Source organism: Nanorana parkeri, unplaced genomic scaffold, assembly GCF_000935625.1.
Source record: "Nanorana parkeri isolate BGI_ZX_2015 unplaced genomic scaffold, ASM93562v1 scaffold20, whole genome shotgun sequence".
Lineage (NCBI taxonomy): Eukaryota > Metazoa > Chordata > Amphibia > Anura > Dicroglossidae > Nanorana > Nanorana parkeri.
Genome location: NW_017306288.1, coordinates 1388617 through 1409175, shown reverse-complemented (window position 1 = coordinate 1409175; position 20559 = coordinate 1388617). Strand labels below are relative to the sequence as shown.

Below are 20559 nucleotides of genomic sequence, written 5' to 3'. Positions count from 1 at the left end.
GTTGACTCTTATACAGGCTCTGACCCACCTGCTTCCAGGCGCACCTCTACTGTCATCCATACTGCAGATTATTGCACCCTGTGCCACTTGGCTTCTCATTTCCCTGGCAATGCGGCACGCAGCCTTCAATTCTTATATTGGCCTTGGGTGTACCAGTGCCTGATTGAATATTTTCTTCGTTCAACCTGCAGGCTGAACGAAAGAAAATACACCAGGTTTGTTGGAAGTTTTTCCAGCTGGCTTCTTTGATCCTCTGATTGAGGGTTGCCAGGCAGAAGGGTGCAAACAGGGGTACCCACTGTGCAAATTCCGGCCGGATCATCATGAAGTGGATTTACTCTTTCACTAAAATCCTAACACTAACTCTCAAACAATCCCTCACAGCAGCTCTTTCCTTTTAACCCTAACACTTGCCTTCACACTGAGTAAATATACGGGGGTCTCTCTTTCTTGTATTTCTATATTGCTTGTATGCTACTTTAAGACTGATAATATACACTTGCAAATCTTTCTTTCGCAGCTGTTGCCATGGAAACAGAAGTTCAGAGCTGGTGACATAGTATATGGACAACCAAATGACAGTTGGCCACTCTTTCCTGTCTTGGAGCAAGAAATAGACCTTTGTGGTCAAAACTGGTCTTAACTGAATATTGATGGGATGGGCTTCTGGATGTTCCTTAATTCGCTAGTCACATGATGTCACCTCCCATTTAACTGCTTACTGACTGATAATACAGATATGAATCTGATTGGACAAACTATACGATCACGCCCAGAATACGCCCAGAATATGCCTATATCTTATGCATATTCATGACTATAAATTGTTATGTTTGATGTGTTTCTACCAGAAATACTTCCTCTTTGATTCAGCTTACATAAGCCGCGTCATTGTCGTATTTTCCCACTGTAGTACAAGAATAAAGCACCTATTCTTTTATCGATTTGGACTCACTATCTCATCTCTAAGGTCTTGTTTGAAGACTCCGTAATTTAACTTCTCAACACTAACCCTCTCTTTGCAACACTAACACAACTTCTCTATTTGTGACCATCACACTAACCCTCTCCTTTTAACCTTAACACTTGCCTTCACACTAACCCTCTCCTTGCAACCCTGACACAAATTCTAAACCCTAACAAAAATTATCTTCCTGTATCCATCATACTAACCCTCTTCGTGTAATCCTAACACTAACCATTCCATTAACCCTCTCCCTGTAACCATTACATGAATCCTAACAAACTCTATCCGATACTCTAATGCTAGCTCTATACCTGTAACCATCACACTAACCCTCTCCCTGTAACCCTAATGCTCACCCCGCCTATTCCTCTCCCTATAAAGCCTCCCTTATGCACATGTAACTCTTTGCAGTGTACAGAAATACTATATACTATTCTTCAGATATGTATAGAAGGCTATGGAAAGTTGTTCAAGAATAGTTACAATGGCTAAAATAGTACAGTGTGTTGATACTGGTGACAATGCCTTTCTTTTAATTGATGAAGCATGACAAGGGTATACTGGTGAAGGTCAGATGCAACTTAATTAACAAAAAGCATGAAGACTTCCCAGCCATAAAGATAAATATAACAATATGCATAATGTGTAGTGAAGACTGCTTACTCATGGATGAATGCCAGTAATCAAAATGCTAGAGTAAATTTAAATCACCAAGAAAATATATATGGCAGATGAGTCAAGCCCATGAAGCCATTACATCACTAACAACTTAGCCATCAACCTCATAGCTCATAACTGTCCCTCGTTTGGAGGAACTGTCCCTCTTTTGCAACCAAATACTTCTGTCTTTTTTTCTCCTTAGTTTTCCCTCTTTTTGGCATGATTTATAGAGCAGCATTTCTCAACTTTTTCTCTGTCAAGGTACCCTTTAAAACTATGCAAAATCTCGAGACTGCCAAGTCTAAAATTTATACACTGTATATGTGGAAACGTGAAAAAACAACGTGTGGTCCTTCCAAAATCCATACCAGACCCTTAGCTGACATAGGATTTGTATGTATTTTAAGGAGGGACCCCAGAGAAAAACACACACAAAAAAACAGTAAGGGGGGTTCGGCCCGCACCCAGGTTACACCATTGGAGGGGTGACACCAAAATGACAGAGTAATTATGGTGTCACCCCCTCTGAAAAGTTAGGCACTCGGTCATGGACCGAGAGCCCGACAGTTGCTCGAGAGAGAGAGGAGGCGATCCAGCGTTATAGCTCATCCCGCCAGGTGAACGTCCCCTCCTCTCTCTGCCGGCGTACATCACCAAGAAGGCCGCCGGGAGGTAACAGTGGTACAGTGCGCGACGTCATCACACTCGTACGCGATTACGTCACTGCGCGGTGTCACCTGGTACCCGCACCAGGTGTCACCCCGCCTTGGGACACCTCTGCAAAAAACTGTGATTCCCGTTTCACAATAGGAGACCCCTGCATATTAGAAGCCCCCCTCACATCAGGGCCCCACTTTCACATCAGAGTCCCCCTTTACATTTGAAACCCCCTTCACTTTGGGAGTCATCATCACATCAGGAGCCCTCTTCACATCAGAGGGAGGACGCTGTGTGAAAATTTAGCGGTACCCTTGTGGAAACCAGAAGGCCTCCTGGTTGAAAAAGGCTTGTGAACACCTATATAAAATGTATTATTTACCTATCAAAATCTTTTTACTGCTCTTAACATGAATGTAATCTTCAAATGATTCCATTTGTTATATTGAAAAGCAAAAATAAGAGTAGTGATGTAAAAAAGCAATTTGGGGTTAAACCAATCTTTGTTTGGACATTAATCCTCATGGTCCTTGTTACTGTAGGCGTAGTGGGGGTAAGTGTAATTTGCCTACACGCTTTGCGCTATAGTTTGTCCCTCTTTCCCATCTCATAAAGTTGGGAGGTATGATCAACATATTTAAAAAAAAAAAATCATTCACTTAAAGGAGAACTATGTGGTTCGGCTTTTCCCCATAGTTCTATTAAGGGTAACAGGGGGACACAAACTAGCGTCCTTCCCTCACCCAAAGCTCAGTATACCGCGAGCTACAGCTCGCGGTATACTGAGACGCCGGGACGGATCCCGACTTTACTGTCAAGATCCACCCAGCTGCGGAATTGACAGCTGGCTCTGCCTATCTAGAGGCAGAGCCAGCTGTACCCGCCCACTCCCTCGTCCGTTTCGCCTTTCAGCGTTGGAGGATCTGACAGGGGAGGGGGGAATCCCTCCAGGGAGACGTGACAGTGACGGCTCTCTGCTGGGATAGATCGAGAAGTGAGCGAGCGACGGTATGTGTTCACTCACTTCCCGATCTATTGCGCCAACCTGTGACAGTTTCATTGTCACAGGTTGGCTAGAACTATGAGGCTGAGAGATTTTCACTTGTCTCATAGTTCTCCTTTAAGGGCGAGTCAGATTTCGGCACATGCTGGAAAGGTAAAATCTAATGGTTTCTTATATCCCCATGAGCCTCTAGGGAAACATGCCAGAGGATGGGCCAATAATAATTCTGTAAGCATAATAGCTTTTGGACCTCTATGATTTGCGCAATCCTGGCATATATAATCCAACATCTGATTATCTACAATAAAAAAAAAAAAAATCAAGAATTCCTAAAATGTTTCCTTTTACAGGCAACACGTAATTGTAGGAAAACACCAGTTGATACACACATTTTGCAACACTAAAATACAGAAAGCATTTGTGAGCAATAGGACTTTTAAGCCACTGCAGCAGATTTCACCTAAATATCATCATATTTGGTCAAGTCATAACCATTTTATATAGCATTACTCTGGGGCATGAAGACCAGGGTTGTCCCACCAACACAGAAAAAGTAGCGTTGCAAACTATTTATTATTAAGGAATAACCTTATTTGCATTTGTTGAACGCTTGGATGAAAATGAGGGTTGTGTTCCTGAAACCAGTTTACACAATGAATTTCAGAATCTGACCAGCATGTATGATATCCTTGATTTCCTGATACCGAAGAGTGACACATTTCTCAAGATGCTTTGCCGCATCCTCGAGGCAGCACTGAAATATACAGCAATGAATGGGATGGTTACTATTTATTACTGAACCGTTCCGAAAGGCACTTACTGCTGCTGTATGCTGCTGCCTTGTGGCGAGATCCTGAATACTGCCACTCCGGCTATCTTGGAAATTAGTAAGCAGCTCACAGAAACACATGTATTATTAATACCACATAAAGCAGCCTGTTTACTGTACATGACATGTTCCTACCAGCACTGAATGTGCCTCTAAAAAGGTATGAAGACAGCTCTTTTGGTTAATGCAAACACATAGGATAGAACCACAGTGAAATGTATATGCTTTGCACATTTAAGATAAATTAAAGGATAACTAAACCCCAAAACAAACCCTTCTTTGGGTGTCTGGAAGAAAGAACAGATACTGCCCCTATGTAAAATTACATATGACCAAAGAAGGTGCTCTCAATATTTTGATTGTATATGTAGCCTGTGCCTATATAAAATGACATATGACCAAAGAAGGTCATCTCAACATTTTGATTGTATATGTAGCCTGTGCCTATATAAAAATTACATAAGACCAAAGAAGGTGCCCTCAACAATTTTATCGTAGATGGAGCCCATTCCTATATAAAGTTATATAAGACGAAAGAAGGTGCCCTCAACAATTTCATAGTATATGGAGCCCATTCCTATATAGAATTATATAAGACCAAAAAAGGTGCCCTCAACAATTTAATCGTATATGGAGTTCATGCCTATATAAAATTACATAAAACCAAAGAGGATGCCACCAACAATTTGATCGTATATGGAGCCCATAAAATTACATAAGACCAAAGAGGGTGCCCCCAACAATTTGATCGTATATGGAGCCAATGTCTATATAAAATTACATAAGACCAAAGAGGATGCCCCCAACAATTTGATCCTATATGGAGCACATGCCTATATAAAATTACATAAGACCAAAGAGGGTGCCCCCAACAATTTGATCATATAGATCCCAAGGTTTGCTTCCAAGTCCTCAGACCAAGACGTGATCTACTCAATATGCATATGTTGCTGTTTGTTTAACTGGGTTTTCTTTTATCATTATGCACCATTGAACTTTAGGGCATATACTCTTATACATTTCATTGCTTTTGTAGACCATAATATTATGTGATAATAACTGTACTATGGTTGGCTGTAATAGTTTATTGTCAGATTGGTAATGACATGTTTATATGCAAAAAGAAACATTACTATTAAAAAACCCAAAACCAAACCAAAAATTTGATATATTTCAGCTTAATGGCCCATACACGTGGTGACTAAATTAGTCTTCTTTTTGTTTAGTAAATTTTCTGCAAATACAGATATCTGTTTATCTTGCCAGAATTATATGTGGTGTTTGTAGTCCACATAAGGAGAGCCTAGGGTTCCAATGCTGCTCCTCTATGGACAGGGCTGTCTCTAAGGTGGGGCAAAAGGGGCAGCTGCCCCAGGCCCAGTCATTGCTGTGAAGCCCTGTACTCCCATAAACTAGTACTGATGCTGTGTCTGCATCGGCTGCCTCTTCAGCACCGCCCCATCCTGACCGCTAGAGGGCAGCAGCTTTCCCTCCCTACAGGCATTTGCCATTTCCATAGCCCGGGATGTCACCTCCTGCTCAATCAATGGAGGCGGACGGATCGTTACCTGCACACTGCCGCACGGTCTCAGCCTCCCCCTCCATGGCTGCAGCCTCAGCCGCCCCTTGCTCACGATGAGTCCTCATGGCTGCTAGGTGTGGCCTCTATAGGGGGGGGTCATCATAGAGGGTGGGGCATCACGACTGGGTGATATCATAGGATATCGCTGTGGCCGTCACAAGAGCTGGGGGGCTCAGGGTGGGATGTCATGCCCATCACCCAATGTCACCTTCTTCCATCGTAGTGGCTGTCTCTGGATGTTCCTTAGGGACATGGATGTGACATGTATGACACTGCTGGGCTATGGCATGTTGGTTATAACAATAATAATAATAATAATAATGACACCAGGGGACATGCTCAGTTGTCATTATTATTATTCTATGCAGTGGAAGTGGTAGGTGGCAGAATATTCACACATTTACCCTAAAAGGAGTACTATTGGGAGAGTGAAATGCACTCATCCGCATAGTTAGAGCCATTGTGTGACTCTGAAGCTGTCACATGTCGACTCTATACATCGAGAACTGAGTGATCACAGGCCTCTGATTGCTCAGTTCCCGATCATCTCCCTGAAGAGAGCGGTGACTGTCAGTCACCGGGGTTCCCCCCTCCCTCTCTCTGTTCCTCCAGCACTCACTGAAGGGACAAATGGGGGAGGGGGCTGGCACAGCTGGTTCTGGCTCTAGAGGGGCTCTGTGCTGTCAGCATATAGCAGCCAATATTACATGTTTGCATAACGGGGTCAAAATTGCATGGCAGGGGTGGGGTGTGGCAGGTAAGGGCCCAAGAAAATGTTTGCCCATGGTCCAATCAATATTAAAGATGGCCTTGTCTATAGATACAGTACAGTGAGAGTTGTACAGTGAGAGTTGTCATTCTAGGACAGGGCACATGTTTTTAGGTTTATATAATCCTCTCGGCTCTCTCGTGGTTCTCATCCTACTTATCTACGCGTTCCTTCAGTGTCACCTACAATTCTAACCCCTCCCCTCCTCTTCCTCTTTCTGTAGGGGTCCCCCAAGGCTCTGTCCTTGGACCCCTCCTCTTCTCCATCTACCCCTCCTCCCTTGGTCAACTAATAACCTCACATGGCTTCCAATACCATCTCTATGCGGATGACACTCAAATTTATCTTTCCACTCCACAACTCTCCCCCTCAGTGTCCTTGCGTGTCACTAATCTACTAAATGACATATCAGTCTGGATGTCACAACATTTCTTAAAACTCAACCTTTCAAAAACTGAGCTCATGATATTTCCTCCACCCCGTGCACCTTCCCCCAACATTTCAGTTGTGATTGATAACACAACTATCCAACCCTCCCCTCATGCCAAGGTCCTAGGTGTCATCCTTGACTCGGACCTCACCTTTCTTCCCCACATCCAATCGCTATCCAAATCCTGCCGCCTTCACCTTCGTAACATCTCAAAAATACGCCCCTTCCTCACCAATGACACCGCAAAACTACTCATACACTCCCTTGTTATCTCTCGTCTTGACTATTGTAACTCCCTCCTCATTGGCCTTCCACTACACAGGATATCCCCCCTTCAGTCTATCATGAATGCAGCTGCCAGACTCATTCACCTTACCAACCGCTCAGTGTCTGCATCCCCCCTCTGCCAATCCCTCCACTGGCTTCCACTCGCCCAGAGGATAAAATTCTAAATATTAACAGTCACCTATAAAGCCATCCACAACTCCGCCCCCGGATATATCTCAGACCTTGTCTCAAAGTATCACCCTAACCGTCCCCTCCGCTCATCCATTGACCTCCTGCTTTCCAGCTCCCTTGTCCACTCCTCCCATACTCGCCTCCAAGACTTCTCTAGAGTCTCTCCCATCCTCTGGAACTCTTTACCCCAACCTGTCCGTCCATCTCCCACCTTGACTGCCTTTAGGCGTTCCCTAAAGACTCATCTCTTCAGGGAAGCCTATCCCACCTCGACCTAACCACTGAACCTTCACATTCTCAAATAATTCATTCCCACAGCTACCACAGCTACCTCCTCATGTATCATTTCCCCCTCCTCTTTCAGATTGTAAGCCCTCAGGGGCAGGGCCTTCCTTACCATCTTGTCTTGATTTGTACTGTAACTGTAATGTCTTCCTTATATTGTAAAGCGCTGCACAAACTGTTGGCGCTATATAAATACTATGTAACAATAATAATAATAATAACACCAGTGAACTCCCTCAGGCTGTACAAAATGGAACATTAATAATACATTTAGGAAACTATCCTCTTGTTAGGAAACCTAGGTAAAAATGATGCAACATTTACGCATAAAAAGGATATTAAAGCTTCCCCCTACTGGCTGAATAGAAAGCTACACAACTCTGGGAATATCCTGAGTTACCTTTGTAGTGGGGTTACCCCTGCAGTGCATGGGTGAAGTGCTTGTTTTGTCTAGGGGACTCAACTAAAGCAGTCGACTCACCTGGTCCTTGGTCCAACGGCAGTCAGCGCTCACCTCTTTTCCCTCCGCTCTGGCTGTGGAATGTCTCTAAATAGTCCTGCATAAGATGTGATGACGTCAGTGGTCCTAAAACTGCTGAAGCCCGAGAAGAAGAGGCTGCAGACACTGGTCTAGCAGCCCAGAAGAAGCTGGTGGGACTGAGGATCAGGTGAGTAATTCTGCTGCCCTACTGCAAGGGTAAGTTTGTGATTGTCCGAGAAATCTCCTTTAATATGCAATATTTTATAGTTGCCTAAGCTAAAAAAAGATGTTCAAATTTATTTTGAGTCCTGATCATAATAAACACAGAACATGTATATACAAAACTACAGTACTTTTTTAAATGAAAGCAATGTAAGTCCCTGAATTCAACTTGGTATTAGCCCCTTATAATAACCCCTTCAGAGCAAAGCTCAGGGCCTGGGGGAGAGAAAAATCCAGCTTTTCCTCATGTTCTGCATGTCATTGCTGTTAGGTCTGATTCATACAAAATATAAAAATCCCTACATCCCTTGCCATCCCTGTAATAAACACACTGTGGTTCTCCCTTTGACCCAACCCTGTGACCACATGGTCACGTCAGTGTTTGCAAAGTACCTTGCTGTAACCTCTCAATGGCCACTTACACTAGTTCTGCTGTAGCTGCCTGAGCCCCCACCAGCCTTAATGCCATAGCTTTCTTTCTGTACATGGGTTTAAAGTCTCCCGTGATTGGAATTAAAAGAGCAGAGACTGCCAATGAGAGTATGTTTGAGAAGGGGTTCCATGGCAACAATTAAAATAACACAGCCAACAGTTTGGATTTCCTTGGTAGATCAACCACTGAGGACGCACATGCGGACGTTCAACCACAGTCTAATCTTAGTATAAATGAGAATAATCTTTAAGGCGTTACATGGTCTATTTCAGGGATAGGCAACATTGGCACTGTGGCCCTGGTGAAATTACAAATCCCATCGTGCCTGTCTCTGGGAGCCATGCCTGTGGCTGTCAGCGTCGTGCAATGCCTCATGGGAATTGTAGCTTCACAACAGCTTGAATGCTGAGGTTGCCTATCCCTGGTCTATATTATCCCTTAATATATCTCTATATATAATATATATTTCATAAAATCAACAAATCCCGTGTACATAATCTCACCCTATACCTTGTGATACATATACATATGGAATGCTGTGGTGTAGGTAAAATAGTAATCCATTAACCTTGTTCTGCCAACCTCAACAAGTATCCTGCGCTCGGCCTTGCTGGATACACATCCATTCAATCGATCCTGTTTACTGCAAACACTGCTGTACTTATTAAGTAATATTGTGTTTAGCTGTTTTGGTTGTGCGCACATATTTTTCAGCAGAAGCACTGAGACAGAGGAAGGGACTATTTTTAGCATCGCAGAACCAGGGCAAAGCAAAATTATTGATTTAGAGCGGGAGGAGACTGAGTCTCCATGGAAACAGAGGAATTTATCCGGCCTGAGGGAGAATTCCCACTAAGATGACTTTCTTATTAACGCTTGCACAACTATGATATGATGTAACTTAAAACGGTGAGGTTGTTGTGTATGACGTGGGGATAATACACAAACACAACCAGTCATTATTAGGCTTATGCAGGAATCTGCACAATTAGTATTTAATTATATTGCTATTTAATTATATTGCAGGCTTATATTTCCCCATTCAGCATTACTTTGTCTGAGCCTGACACTTCATCGAGGGTCAGTGATCACCTGAAGACTGACAGTTGCTGTTCCAGGTCACATATTATATGTCCAGAAGAAGGGAGACCTCGCCTTAGCAATGGCAGCTCCCATATCTCTATTCCATCCGGTTCCTTTTAACCACTTCACTGTTAGAGCCTTTTTTGCACACATGTTAAAATGCCCATTTAAGCTTGAAGATTACTTGAACCCCCCAGAATGATACATTTCCTGAAAGCAGAGACTTTTATTTAGGTTGGATAGTATAGATCTCACTATACTTCCATCCCACTGTGGCTATGAAAGCTGCGGCTCTCCTATGCAAAGACTGCAGTGTTGTTTGTTCGCCCATCTCCCCTTGCCGATTCACAGAATGCTTTGTAATCTGTGAATGGTTCACAAAATACAAAGCGTTCCGTAGTCTTTGGAGGTGTGCTGGAGGTAGGATCTTACAGGGGAAAGACCAATGTGTATGCTGGAGGTGGGATCTTACATGGGAAAGACCAATGTGTATACTGGAGGTGGGATCTCACTGGAGAAAGAACAACCTGTGTGCTGGAGTTGGGATCTCACTGGGGAAAGACCATTCCGTGTGCTGGAGGTGGGATCTCACTGGGGAAAGACCAATCCGTGTGCTGGAGGTGGGATCTCTCTGGGGAAAGACCAATCTGTGTGCTGGAGGTGGGATCACACTGGGGAAACACCAATCTGTGTGCTGGAGGTGGGATCTCACTGGGGAAAGACCAATCTGTGTGCTGGAGGTGGGATCTCACTGGGGAAAGACAAATCTGTGTGCTGGAAATGGGATCTCACTGGGGAAAGACCCATCTGTGTGTTGGTGGTGGGATCTCACTGGGAAGAGACTATGTTGTATGCTGAAGGGGTGATATTACAGGAAAAACAATAGGAAGAGGCAGAATCCACCTGGTCCTGTTTACATGGGGAAGATCCTTTGTGCCCCAGACCTTTCCCATTGTAAGTGATCCACATGCTTTCAAAAGGAACATTTTGGGGCACAAAACAATAAAAAGGATGAAGAAAACAATATTGTTGTCAGGTTTTAAAGTGTATATTTAAAACCTTTTTTAGTTTTGGATTTTATAGTGGGGAAGAGTTAGAACTTCTGTTAACAAGGTTTGTTTGACCTCAGTTTGTAAGCTGATATTTTGTTTCTATTGAAACTTTGTTTTTACCTGTTCTGAGCATGCACAGTGTTGTTTGCTGTCTGCTCAGACCATGTGCCTGAAGACTGCACTCCTGATGACTGTATGTGTTAGCATCTGTCTCACCTGTTATTCGGCTGTGACACCTGGCAATAGGGTGGGTACACCAGACAGTGTATTAGTAACATTTCCAGCACCTTGTTGAATTTTTGGCTACTTAGATTAGGACAAGTCACCATGTCTCTCAGCTCGAATTCCCTAAACTTCCTGTCCAGTACAAGATCACAAGGGACAGAGCAGTCTCTAGCACCTGCTCATCTACTAGCCTGGAGAAGGGAAGAGGGAGGGAGGAGTGGATTGTCTTGTCTTGCTGTGCCTGCTGGTTTGTAGAGACTAGCACACACAAGGATGGATCATTAGGACCCCGCAAGGTAAAGGAGCTACCCTAAAACAGAATGTCAAAGTCAGTGCTCAGGGGACCAACTGTTTCTGTAACGGTTTAAACATCAAGGAGCAGCATCCACTGTAAGTGATTCAATCAGCATTTAAAATAGCTTAAAAATATTTTGACTTTATCACTTTAATAAGAAAACAGTCAGCAGACTTGTTTTGTGTAGCACTCAAACCAAATGGACCCCTACCAGGTTCTATGCAATCAGTACACTGCCTATATTTCTCGAAGGCTTCATTTTTATGCTCAGTGGCTCCTCAGCCAAATCCTGCCCACTTTATTTTCCGACTTCCTGTCAAAAAGGAGTGCTGGTCACAATAAGTATTATACTGTATATAAATAGACTTCGCACCCTCCAACTATATAAGCAGCGGCACATATTTTTCACAATGGTCACAATAAGGGACGTCAGAGCAATGTTATGGTCCTTAGTGGTCTGTTTTATACACAGAGGAGGCAAATCTCAGCTGCATGCTAATAAAACATTGTCAGAACTCCGAGCAAGACATTGAAAAGAGGATGTGACAATTTGATGGAGGCTGGCTTCTAATTATTTGCAAAATAGGCAAAGGGAAATACTGTGTTCTTACAACATGAATATTTAATTAGAAATTGACACATAATAGTTTGTTCTTGTGTTATATTTAACCCTAGATTTGTATGATCCGTTTTTATCACAGCTACCAACATATACAAGTGTACCTGTTGCTTAAAATGAAACAACCTTATCAGTTCACAAGTCTTAATTCCTTTATAATTACTCCAGCTAGGTTTACAAATAAGAGACAGCTGGCAGGTACAATTGTGGGAAAAAGTTAGCCAACCTTACAAATTGTCTGGATTGCTACAAGAATAACAGCTAAATTTTGATCAAATCTTAACTTGTGTTTCAGTAATAAAGTCTTAAAGGGAAATTCCACCTTTTGCAAAAAAAAAAAAGTAATAAATGTACACTTCATAAAAGAGAAAATGTGCAACTGTTATTTTTTTGCTTTGCAGCCAGTATTGAAATTGTGATTAGTGGTTTGTGGGTGCAATGCTCTGGCTCCAGCAAACTGTTTCTCCCATCCAAGTTTGTACCAAGCTACGGACATGCAGTAACATGGAGGAACTGTCAATGGACTACAAGTGCAGTGATGTCACCACACTTATTTTGCACTGAGAAACTAGAAGTCCCTGTCAAAGGATCTGTGAATAGAGGACACAGCTGTGCAGACGGAGGTAAATAGCAACCTGCAGGCAAAAGAACCCTGGGAGTCAGCTAAGTGACGGGAGGGGTAGTGAGGGGTCTGAGATCTGACCACGTTTTAGGTTATACCATAAATATAGGTGTAACATGAAACATGGTCAGAAAGGTAAATGAAAGCTTTAAAGGAGAACTATGAGGTCAGTGCTTTTCACTCACCTCATAGTTCTAGCCGACCTGTGACAATGAGACTGTCAAAGGTCGGCTCAGTAGATCGGGAAGTCAGCGAACACATACCGGTGTTCGCTCACTTCTCGATCCTGTCACGGCTCTCTGCCGTGACAGGGGAGGGGCTGGATTCCCCCCTCCCCGCTCCGATCCGCCAGCGCTGACTGGCGGAACGAACGGGGGAGGGGGCAGGTACAGCTAGCTCTGTAGCTTGCGGTATACTGAGCTTAGGGTGACGGGGCGACACTAGTTTGTGTCCTCCCGTTACCCTAAGGAGAACTATGGGGAAAAGCACTGACCCCATAGTTCTCCTTTAAACATACACATACACACAATATTTTATGACATAATACCTTAAATGAAAAATATGGTTTAAACATTAAAAAAATGTAAAACCTTATATCTTATACCTGAACTTGGCAAGTGATTAAAATAGTGTCATATTCTACAGAAGGGCAAGCTGAAACCACATCTAAAGCAGCCCGAATACTATACAAATTTTGGCCTGCTCTTGATAAGCTGTCCAATATTCGCACAGTGGGTGCCCGCTGTCGGCACCCTTTTCGGCCGGCATCCCCCGATCAGCTGCTTGAAGGAGCCGGTCTGGAAATCTTTGAACAATGAGCTGCTAGCTCTGTACAGGTATTTTGACATCGGCCGGCCCGGCGACCACCGTTAGGATAAAATGCAAACAGCGGGAGATTCCTCAATGCTCTTAAGCATTGATGGAGGAATCTGTTATATTTGCTTAGTTCGGCCCACAGGTTGAACGAGGAAAATATTACAGTGTATGGCCAGCTTTAATGTACTGGAAAACCAGACTCATTGTCTGGAATACCCAACATCAAATATTTTCTATTTAATAGATCAAAATGTATATTTTTTTCGAAGTTCACCTTATTTACCACTTATTTTGAGTATTCTTCTGGTTCTCATACTCATTTCATAACAGTTTGAAATTGAAAAATAAAATAAAAACAAGTGTAAGTATTTGTATTTAATTTAAAGACAGAATGGGTTGTTTAGAAAACATTCATGTACTATCAAGTCGTAATGATGATAAACATTCCATTATCAAAGGGTGCATGAGAATAGGCCACCCCAACGGGGGATACTCAGTCAACCGTGGTTTCAATAAAGAAGTGTATTGTTTGTAAATGTTGAGAAAAACAGGTTGAAACAATAATGTCCAATAAGATAAAACGATGCAAAAATGTGTTGTGTTGTTGATGGACAAGCTTGCACATTTATTGTTTTGACTTCTAAATTAATTATACTGTTGCAGCAATAATAAGGAACAAAAGACAAGAAGTTTTTGTCCTTACAAGATTACAAACAAGAGGTGTTTCATTAAGACTGCAACAGCATTGTGTTTGCAATCTGGGTATAGTAATAGAACTCATTTACATTTTTCATATTTATACAGTAGGACCCAGAATTTTATTTTTTATTGGCTTTAAATCAATGTAATTTTTTACAAAATTCTGTGTTATTAATAATATGCACAATTTGTAATTAAGTAGACTGGCAGTGGATGTTTACATTCCTTTAAATATTCAGTATTTGACAACAAACTAGCAATGCATATGCATATCTTAACAGCGGCCCGTTGTCTCATACCACTTCAGTAGAAAAGGAAGATCCCCCCGTCTAGAATTGAGCTATATGCTCGAATTAAAGATGTTCAGGCTATGGAATATTTGACGGCAAGGCGCAATAACACTCTTAATGCCCATGAGAAGGTGTGGGGGACATGGATTTCTCAGGAGCAACGTACTGGTTGATGTATGGCTAAGTGTCAAAGGTTGCAGCTGGGACAAACGCTAATCACGATTGCAGATTGAAGATGACTAGGAGAAGTCATGGTTTCTACCACCCATTTGGGTGGTTGCCCTGTAAGACTGTCTTTTACTACCTCTCACCTTTTCTTCTTATTTGAACACTCTACCTCTTTTCTTTCTTCTCCTCCTTTCTTATTGTTAAGACATGTTAAGACTGACAGGTGTTTTGGCGGCTATGGAGCTACATAAATGGTGAACTGCTACAAAAAAATACAATACCATACACTGTATATTAGATTAATCTAGCATTATGGTTATGTGATGCTGTAAACTAGAATTCATATGTATGTATCGACACTGTTTACCCATCGTGTATGCTTTTATTTTCCTAAGAGCTGTCAACCAATATCTCTGTCAATGTAGATGTTTTGCATCTTTGCATAAAACCTCAATAAAAAATTGTTAATTATAAAAAAAAGTATTCAGTATTTATATGGCATCATTAACTAAACTGGTAAGCAAATGAAAAATAATAAATGCAGCCAGAAGTCACATATCAGACCTCTGGAAGCTACCCCAAGCTCTTTCTATCAGGCTATGGACAAACAAAATCAATTAAATTGAATGAATGGAAGACAACTCATCTGGTAAAGGAACACATGAAAAAATATGGCGGTTTTGGTTCTATTAAACAGGTGGCCGGTTTGAGATAAAGAAGAAGCACACACTGACCCCCCATCCTCTCCCTTCCTTTTGTGCTCTTCCCCCCTTGACCTGCAACCTGCTATACCCTCCTGTCAATTCTGCACCCCCTCCTTCCAGGTGTGAATGGAGCCTTAAAGGATAATTAAAGCCTCTGGTGTTTTTGCATAGCATTAGAAAAAAAAAAAAAAAGTTACAAAAAAGCAGTAGACATATGCAAAAACATTTGTAGATAATAAAAAAGTTTACAAAAGAGTTAAGACTTTCCTGTGTCTCCACTGAGCGCTCCAGTCCAAAGATCTGAAGATTCTCAGGCGGCCGCAAAGGATCATTGGGCGGGCGCATGCACAGTTCAGATCTTGGGCCGGGAGACGAGGAGAGACACAAGGTAAGTATATGGAGCAGCGTCCACCCGCGCAGGCTCCATTGGACATGAGCGAAGAGGAGGACAGAGGAGGCGCTGGATCGGAGGAGAGACACGGGATAAGTCAATGCAACAGCGTGCACCCGCACAGACTTCATGGGACAGGAAGAGAGGAGTCAACGCTGGATCAGAGACCAGCACCAGCGGGGTGCTGAGGGACCCTTGAAAACTACTGGAAAGAAAAAGATGATCAGATCAAAAGGCATCATTCAAGGTAAGTTCTTACACTAACATTGGGGGGGGATTTTGCCCTTAATGTCACTTTAAGACGGTGGATAAAGGAAAACACTATTAAAGGCGCACTATTTGTTCCATTGTTTGACCGCTGTGACAATTATTTTTTCTTTTTTACTGATGCTTCCGATGTATGTCATTCATTTATTTGCAAATGAAGAATTTGTAAAGAAAAGAAAACTAAAAATAATAATCTACTGGAGGTGGAAGGTCTAAAGCCCCCACAAATGTTAAAGAACAGAAACAGATGCATGGAAGCAGTTATTATATTTGACCACAAGAGGGGGATAGTAATTAAGAAGTCTGCTGTGTTTGTATTGCTGAAGCCAACCCAGAATATAATATAATAGGAGAGATGTAATTCACTGGTGTGAATAATGAGCAAGCGGGCTTCCAGCAAGTATACTGGACCCTGTGACTAGGAACACCATCTGTGTAGGCAGGCTTAGATGGAAGCAGACATCCCCTGATTAATTCTAGTTCAAGGACAATGGCAGATATCAGCCAAAACAAGGGGCATTGTGACTTGAAATCTTGCTATGATTTCCACTGTAGTTGACGATTGATGATATTATCCCTATTACAGTCAATAGCTATTGATTCCCAATAATATCCTTTTTAAGAGAACCTGTTCAATGTGTTCCAGCCTCTTGCATCTGCATACCTTCCTTATGCTTATTTTGTGCTCCCTGTGCCCATGGTGGTAAAGAGTAGTAGCATTGTGTAAGCCCCACATTGCAGATAGATAGAATATGGGATAATGAATCCCTTATATTTGAATTGCACGTTCATTTATAAATGTTACTTACCTCGGAACTAAAGCTTGCCATATACTACTCTATTTTTTTCGTTCAAACCATGGGCAGAACAAAAAAAAAAATAGAACAGATTCCTTCATCAATGCTATGAGTGTGTTGATCAAGGAACCCCCTCTGTTTCCTTTGTATTCTGACAGCGGCACCCACTCTGCGAATTTCAGCTGGTTCATCAAGAAGCGGGCGAAATTCACAAAGGGTATGGTCACCTTAACCCTAATATACTTAAACTCTAGGCACACATAAGAGATTGCAACTCTGTCTTTAACACATCATTAAATGTATTATTTTAAAGCAAGCAGAGTAAGTACCTGAACTTGACCCGGTGTTAGCTTCTTGCAGTCGCTGTACCGCAGGGCTAGAGTGTGAAATGAAGTAGCAGCACAAGGAGCCAATCAGTTCATGTGCAGACAAGAAGCATTGTGATGGGAGGAGAAAGCAGAGTGACAGAGAGATGAGCTCATCAGTGTGTGGCTTCTCCTTTCACTGTTCAGTATCAGGCGTGTACCAACGTGTCTCTAAGCCCCTTGTGACGCACTTCGCCATCTGGACTTCATCAGAGATGCCAGGGACTTTGACATTCGAAGATTGAGATTGTGGCCAAATAGGAATACCTGGAGGCTCTGGTGCTGGTATGAAAACTCAAGCCTACCTCTTAAAGCACCACACACTTCCAGGCCAAGAACTTCCCACAATGTAACATTATCAGTGCTTGCTGGAATCAATGCATTATGGGCTATGTAGTATGGAGAAACTGAGATTACTTCACATCAAGCAGCAGGGGAAGAGAAGCAAAGCACACTGGGAATCCAGGAAGTTGGTGAAAGTGATGGGCAGACAGAAGGCAGCACTCACTACATGAAAAGGGATTTTTTTCAAGTAAGCTTTGATTGCATTATCAACAACAACTCTAGTATGTATTCCTATTACAATGCTGGTGTTATAAAAGAATAGTATTTGCTGAGACTTTACAACTTATTTAACACCAGGGGCATATCTACTGCTAGGCAAACAAGGCGTTTGCCTCAAGTGGCACTTTCCAGGTACTGCCGCACTGGTTTTTCAAGGCAGTGTTCCCCATAAGGAGAAGGAGGAAGTGGCTAGGGGCAGGGACAGCCTCTTGCGGTCAGTCGTCCATCAGCGGTGGGCGTGGCCGGCTTCCTGGGGATGGGCTTGGCCAAGGATTCGGGCCGGGCAGCGGTGACTGGCGGTGTGATGACTCTGGCGGTGGACAGGCCGAAGACAGGGGAGCTTTGGAGCGCTGTGCCGTGTTACTCTACATCGCCGAGTTCTGTGAGTACCTGGGACACAGCCAAAGAGATCCCTGTGGTGTATTGTACCTACATGTGTGCTGGGATCTATTGCGGTGCACAAGTTTACACTTGCCTATGGCAGCACAAAACCATAATACACCACTGGTCATATCCAATGACTGTTTGTTTTTCCTGCTAGTGTTTACAATGAGCTCGCCCATTGCACTCATCAGTTACAGAGTATAATTCCAGGACTGACCCTGCAGCCTACACAACAGAAGAGAAGGTTCTCCACCATCTCAGCTGCTTCTACATGATTCTAAGACAATTTACATTTCTACAAGTATAATTAGATGCCTGTGATTTGTTCCAAGCAGCTCACGCTAAGTCTAGGACAAACATGGAGAATTACTTAAATCAGTTACATAAACGTAGCAAAATCCTGCCAAACAGTATCTACACTGCATAATCCAGCTCTGTTAATGTGTTTGTCATTGTAAGAACAGTGGCTTGGAGCTTCTACCACCTTTAAAGGGCAAGTCTACCCAAAAATCATATTTCAGTTACCCATGTAGTTAGGAGGGATGCATCAACTAATGGCTTCTTGTGGACTGCACTGGTGGATCTCAACATATGGTAATTGCCGGCTATGTTTCCAGCCATGTTGGAGTTATAAGAGCTCCTGTCCAGCTTGGGATGTTCCCACAACTCCTAAAGCATTCATCATGTTACTCTACCCCCCTTAAGGGCAAGTCCACCCAAAGATTATATTTCAGTTACCTATGTTGTTAGGCAGGATGCATCACCCAATGGCTACTTACTTCTCTTGTGGACTGCAGTGGTGGGATCTCCCCAACATATTGCTGGCTCTGCTCTCAACCATGTTCGAGTTTTGGGGGTTCCAGTCCAGCATGAGGTGTTCCCACAACTCCTAAAGCATTTTTCATGATATAACAAATTAAGTAGGGGAGTGAAATACTTGTAGAAGGTTGAAGTGGAGATATTTTAGAAAACTCTCTCATCACAAGAATCCCTATCGGATATAATAAACCATAAAGTGATTAAAAGTGTATTCCTGAGCAAAATGTGAGCTGACAACTGTGCCTCTGCTGCACTGAAATCTCAAGCAGTGTTGTACGACCTGCCCAGCTCTCCTCTGCTGAACTACAGAACACCTCTCCTTATGTTATGGAGATAAAGTGAGGGGAAGATATTCTGTAGCCCAAAGGGGAGAAATGTGTCAGGGCTGGCAACACAGCTTGTGATTTCAATGCAGCAGATGGCAGAGTGATCAGAACACTACAGGAAGTTAGGAACTCACTGGATTTATGGCAGGTTAACAGGTATTTTGCTGTATGTACAGTATTTTTAAAGAAACAAAGTATGGGGAAATGTGCATGCATTGCAGAGATGTACTGAATATGATTTCTTTTATTTTGCCCAAACACTAAGGGGTCCATTTCTAAAAATAAAAATAAAAAACCGTCAGGCAGCTAGAATTTTTAGAGGAGGCTCAGGAGGGGGCAGACAATCTTTTCATTGCTGATGATTTCCTTTTAACGGGGGGAACAACATAGGAAACAAGAAACAGGACAATGCTTTCACCTCCCTCTGAGATCTTGGTTTTTACAAGTCTTGCCGCAGGATTTTCTCTTTCAGTGCACATGTAATTGTAACAGTGCACATTTCAGTGTAAATGTAATGTGATGAGGTCAAGATGTGAGCTGAAAGATGTGCCTGAAGCCTGTGAGCTGATGGGAAAATGATATGCAACACATCCACTGTGTAGAACATCCAGCTCTTTATTGCTTTATCTGCAAGGCATATTTACATGTCCCTCATCATTTGCAGATGTACAGAACGGGAGCTGGGACGTCACAATGCATCGATCGGAGTCATAACACTATGGAAGGGACTATGTCCACTTGGTGTTTTTCAGTAACTTTAATCAGCTCTTTTGGTGGATCCCACACATATCTGAGCTAACAATTAATGCTTTATCTCCATGGAAGGTGCATTGCTTTAACTTGGGGTCACTAAGCTTAAAGGACTAAAAAAGCCAAATTTCATGGGTTGAGCAAGACTGATCCGAGCAGGTTTATGTTCCTATTTGGGGGATTAAAGCAGACCTTCACTCTAGAAGTTGTCTTTTCCTCCCTATAACCCTCCCCACCACCCTGCAAGTTTAACGTGGCCCTGCTTCCAGCTCCATTTTGGCCTAGGCAAGAATTATGTGTCCTGCTTCCCCAGCCTCCTGGGATATCCCCAACATATATTCCAGACATGGCAGCACGCCATTAGCTGCTTGTTGCAAGAACCCAGAAGAGACTGCTGACTCCCAATGATGAAGAGGAGAAGATGGCAATGCAGGACCCAGCTTTGGCAACAAAGTGCAACAAGACGACTCTGGATTTGATTGGCAGGTGAGTATCTTTTCTGAAGATAACCCTGCAAACCCAGCAAGAGGGGTTAGAAGAAAAAAT

The 20559-nt window shown here is 42.8% G+C and overlaps 1 protein-coding gene and 1 long non-coding RNA gene across 3 annotated transcripts in view; one reads left to right on the top strand and one right to left on the bottom strand.

Moving 5' to 3' along the window:
• Nucleotides 1–20559, bottom strand: part of RTN1 (reticulon 1) — a 138227-nt gene that overhangs the window by 38733 nt on the left and 78935 nt on the right. The window lies entirely within an intron of this gene.
• LOC108791993 overlaps nt 19365–20559 on the top strand; it is a 5131-nt gene continuing 3936 nt past the window's right edge. The window contains exon 1 of the long non-coding RNA XR_001941533.1: nt 19365–19384. This is a non-coding gene — a long non-coding RNA (uncharacterized LOC108791993). The remainder of the gene's footprint in view (nt 19385–20559) is intronic.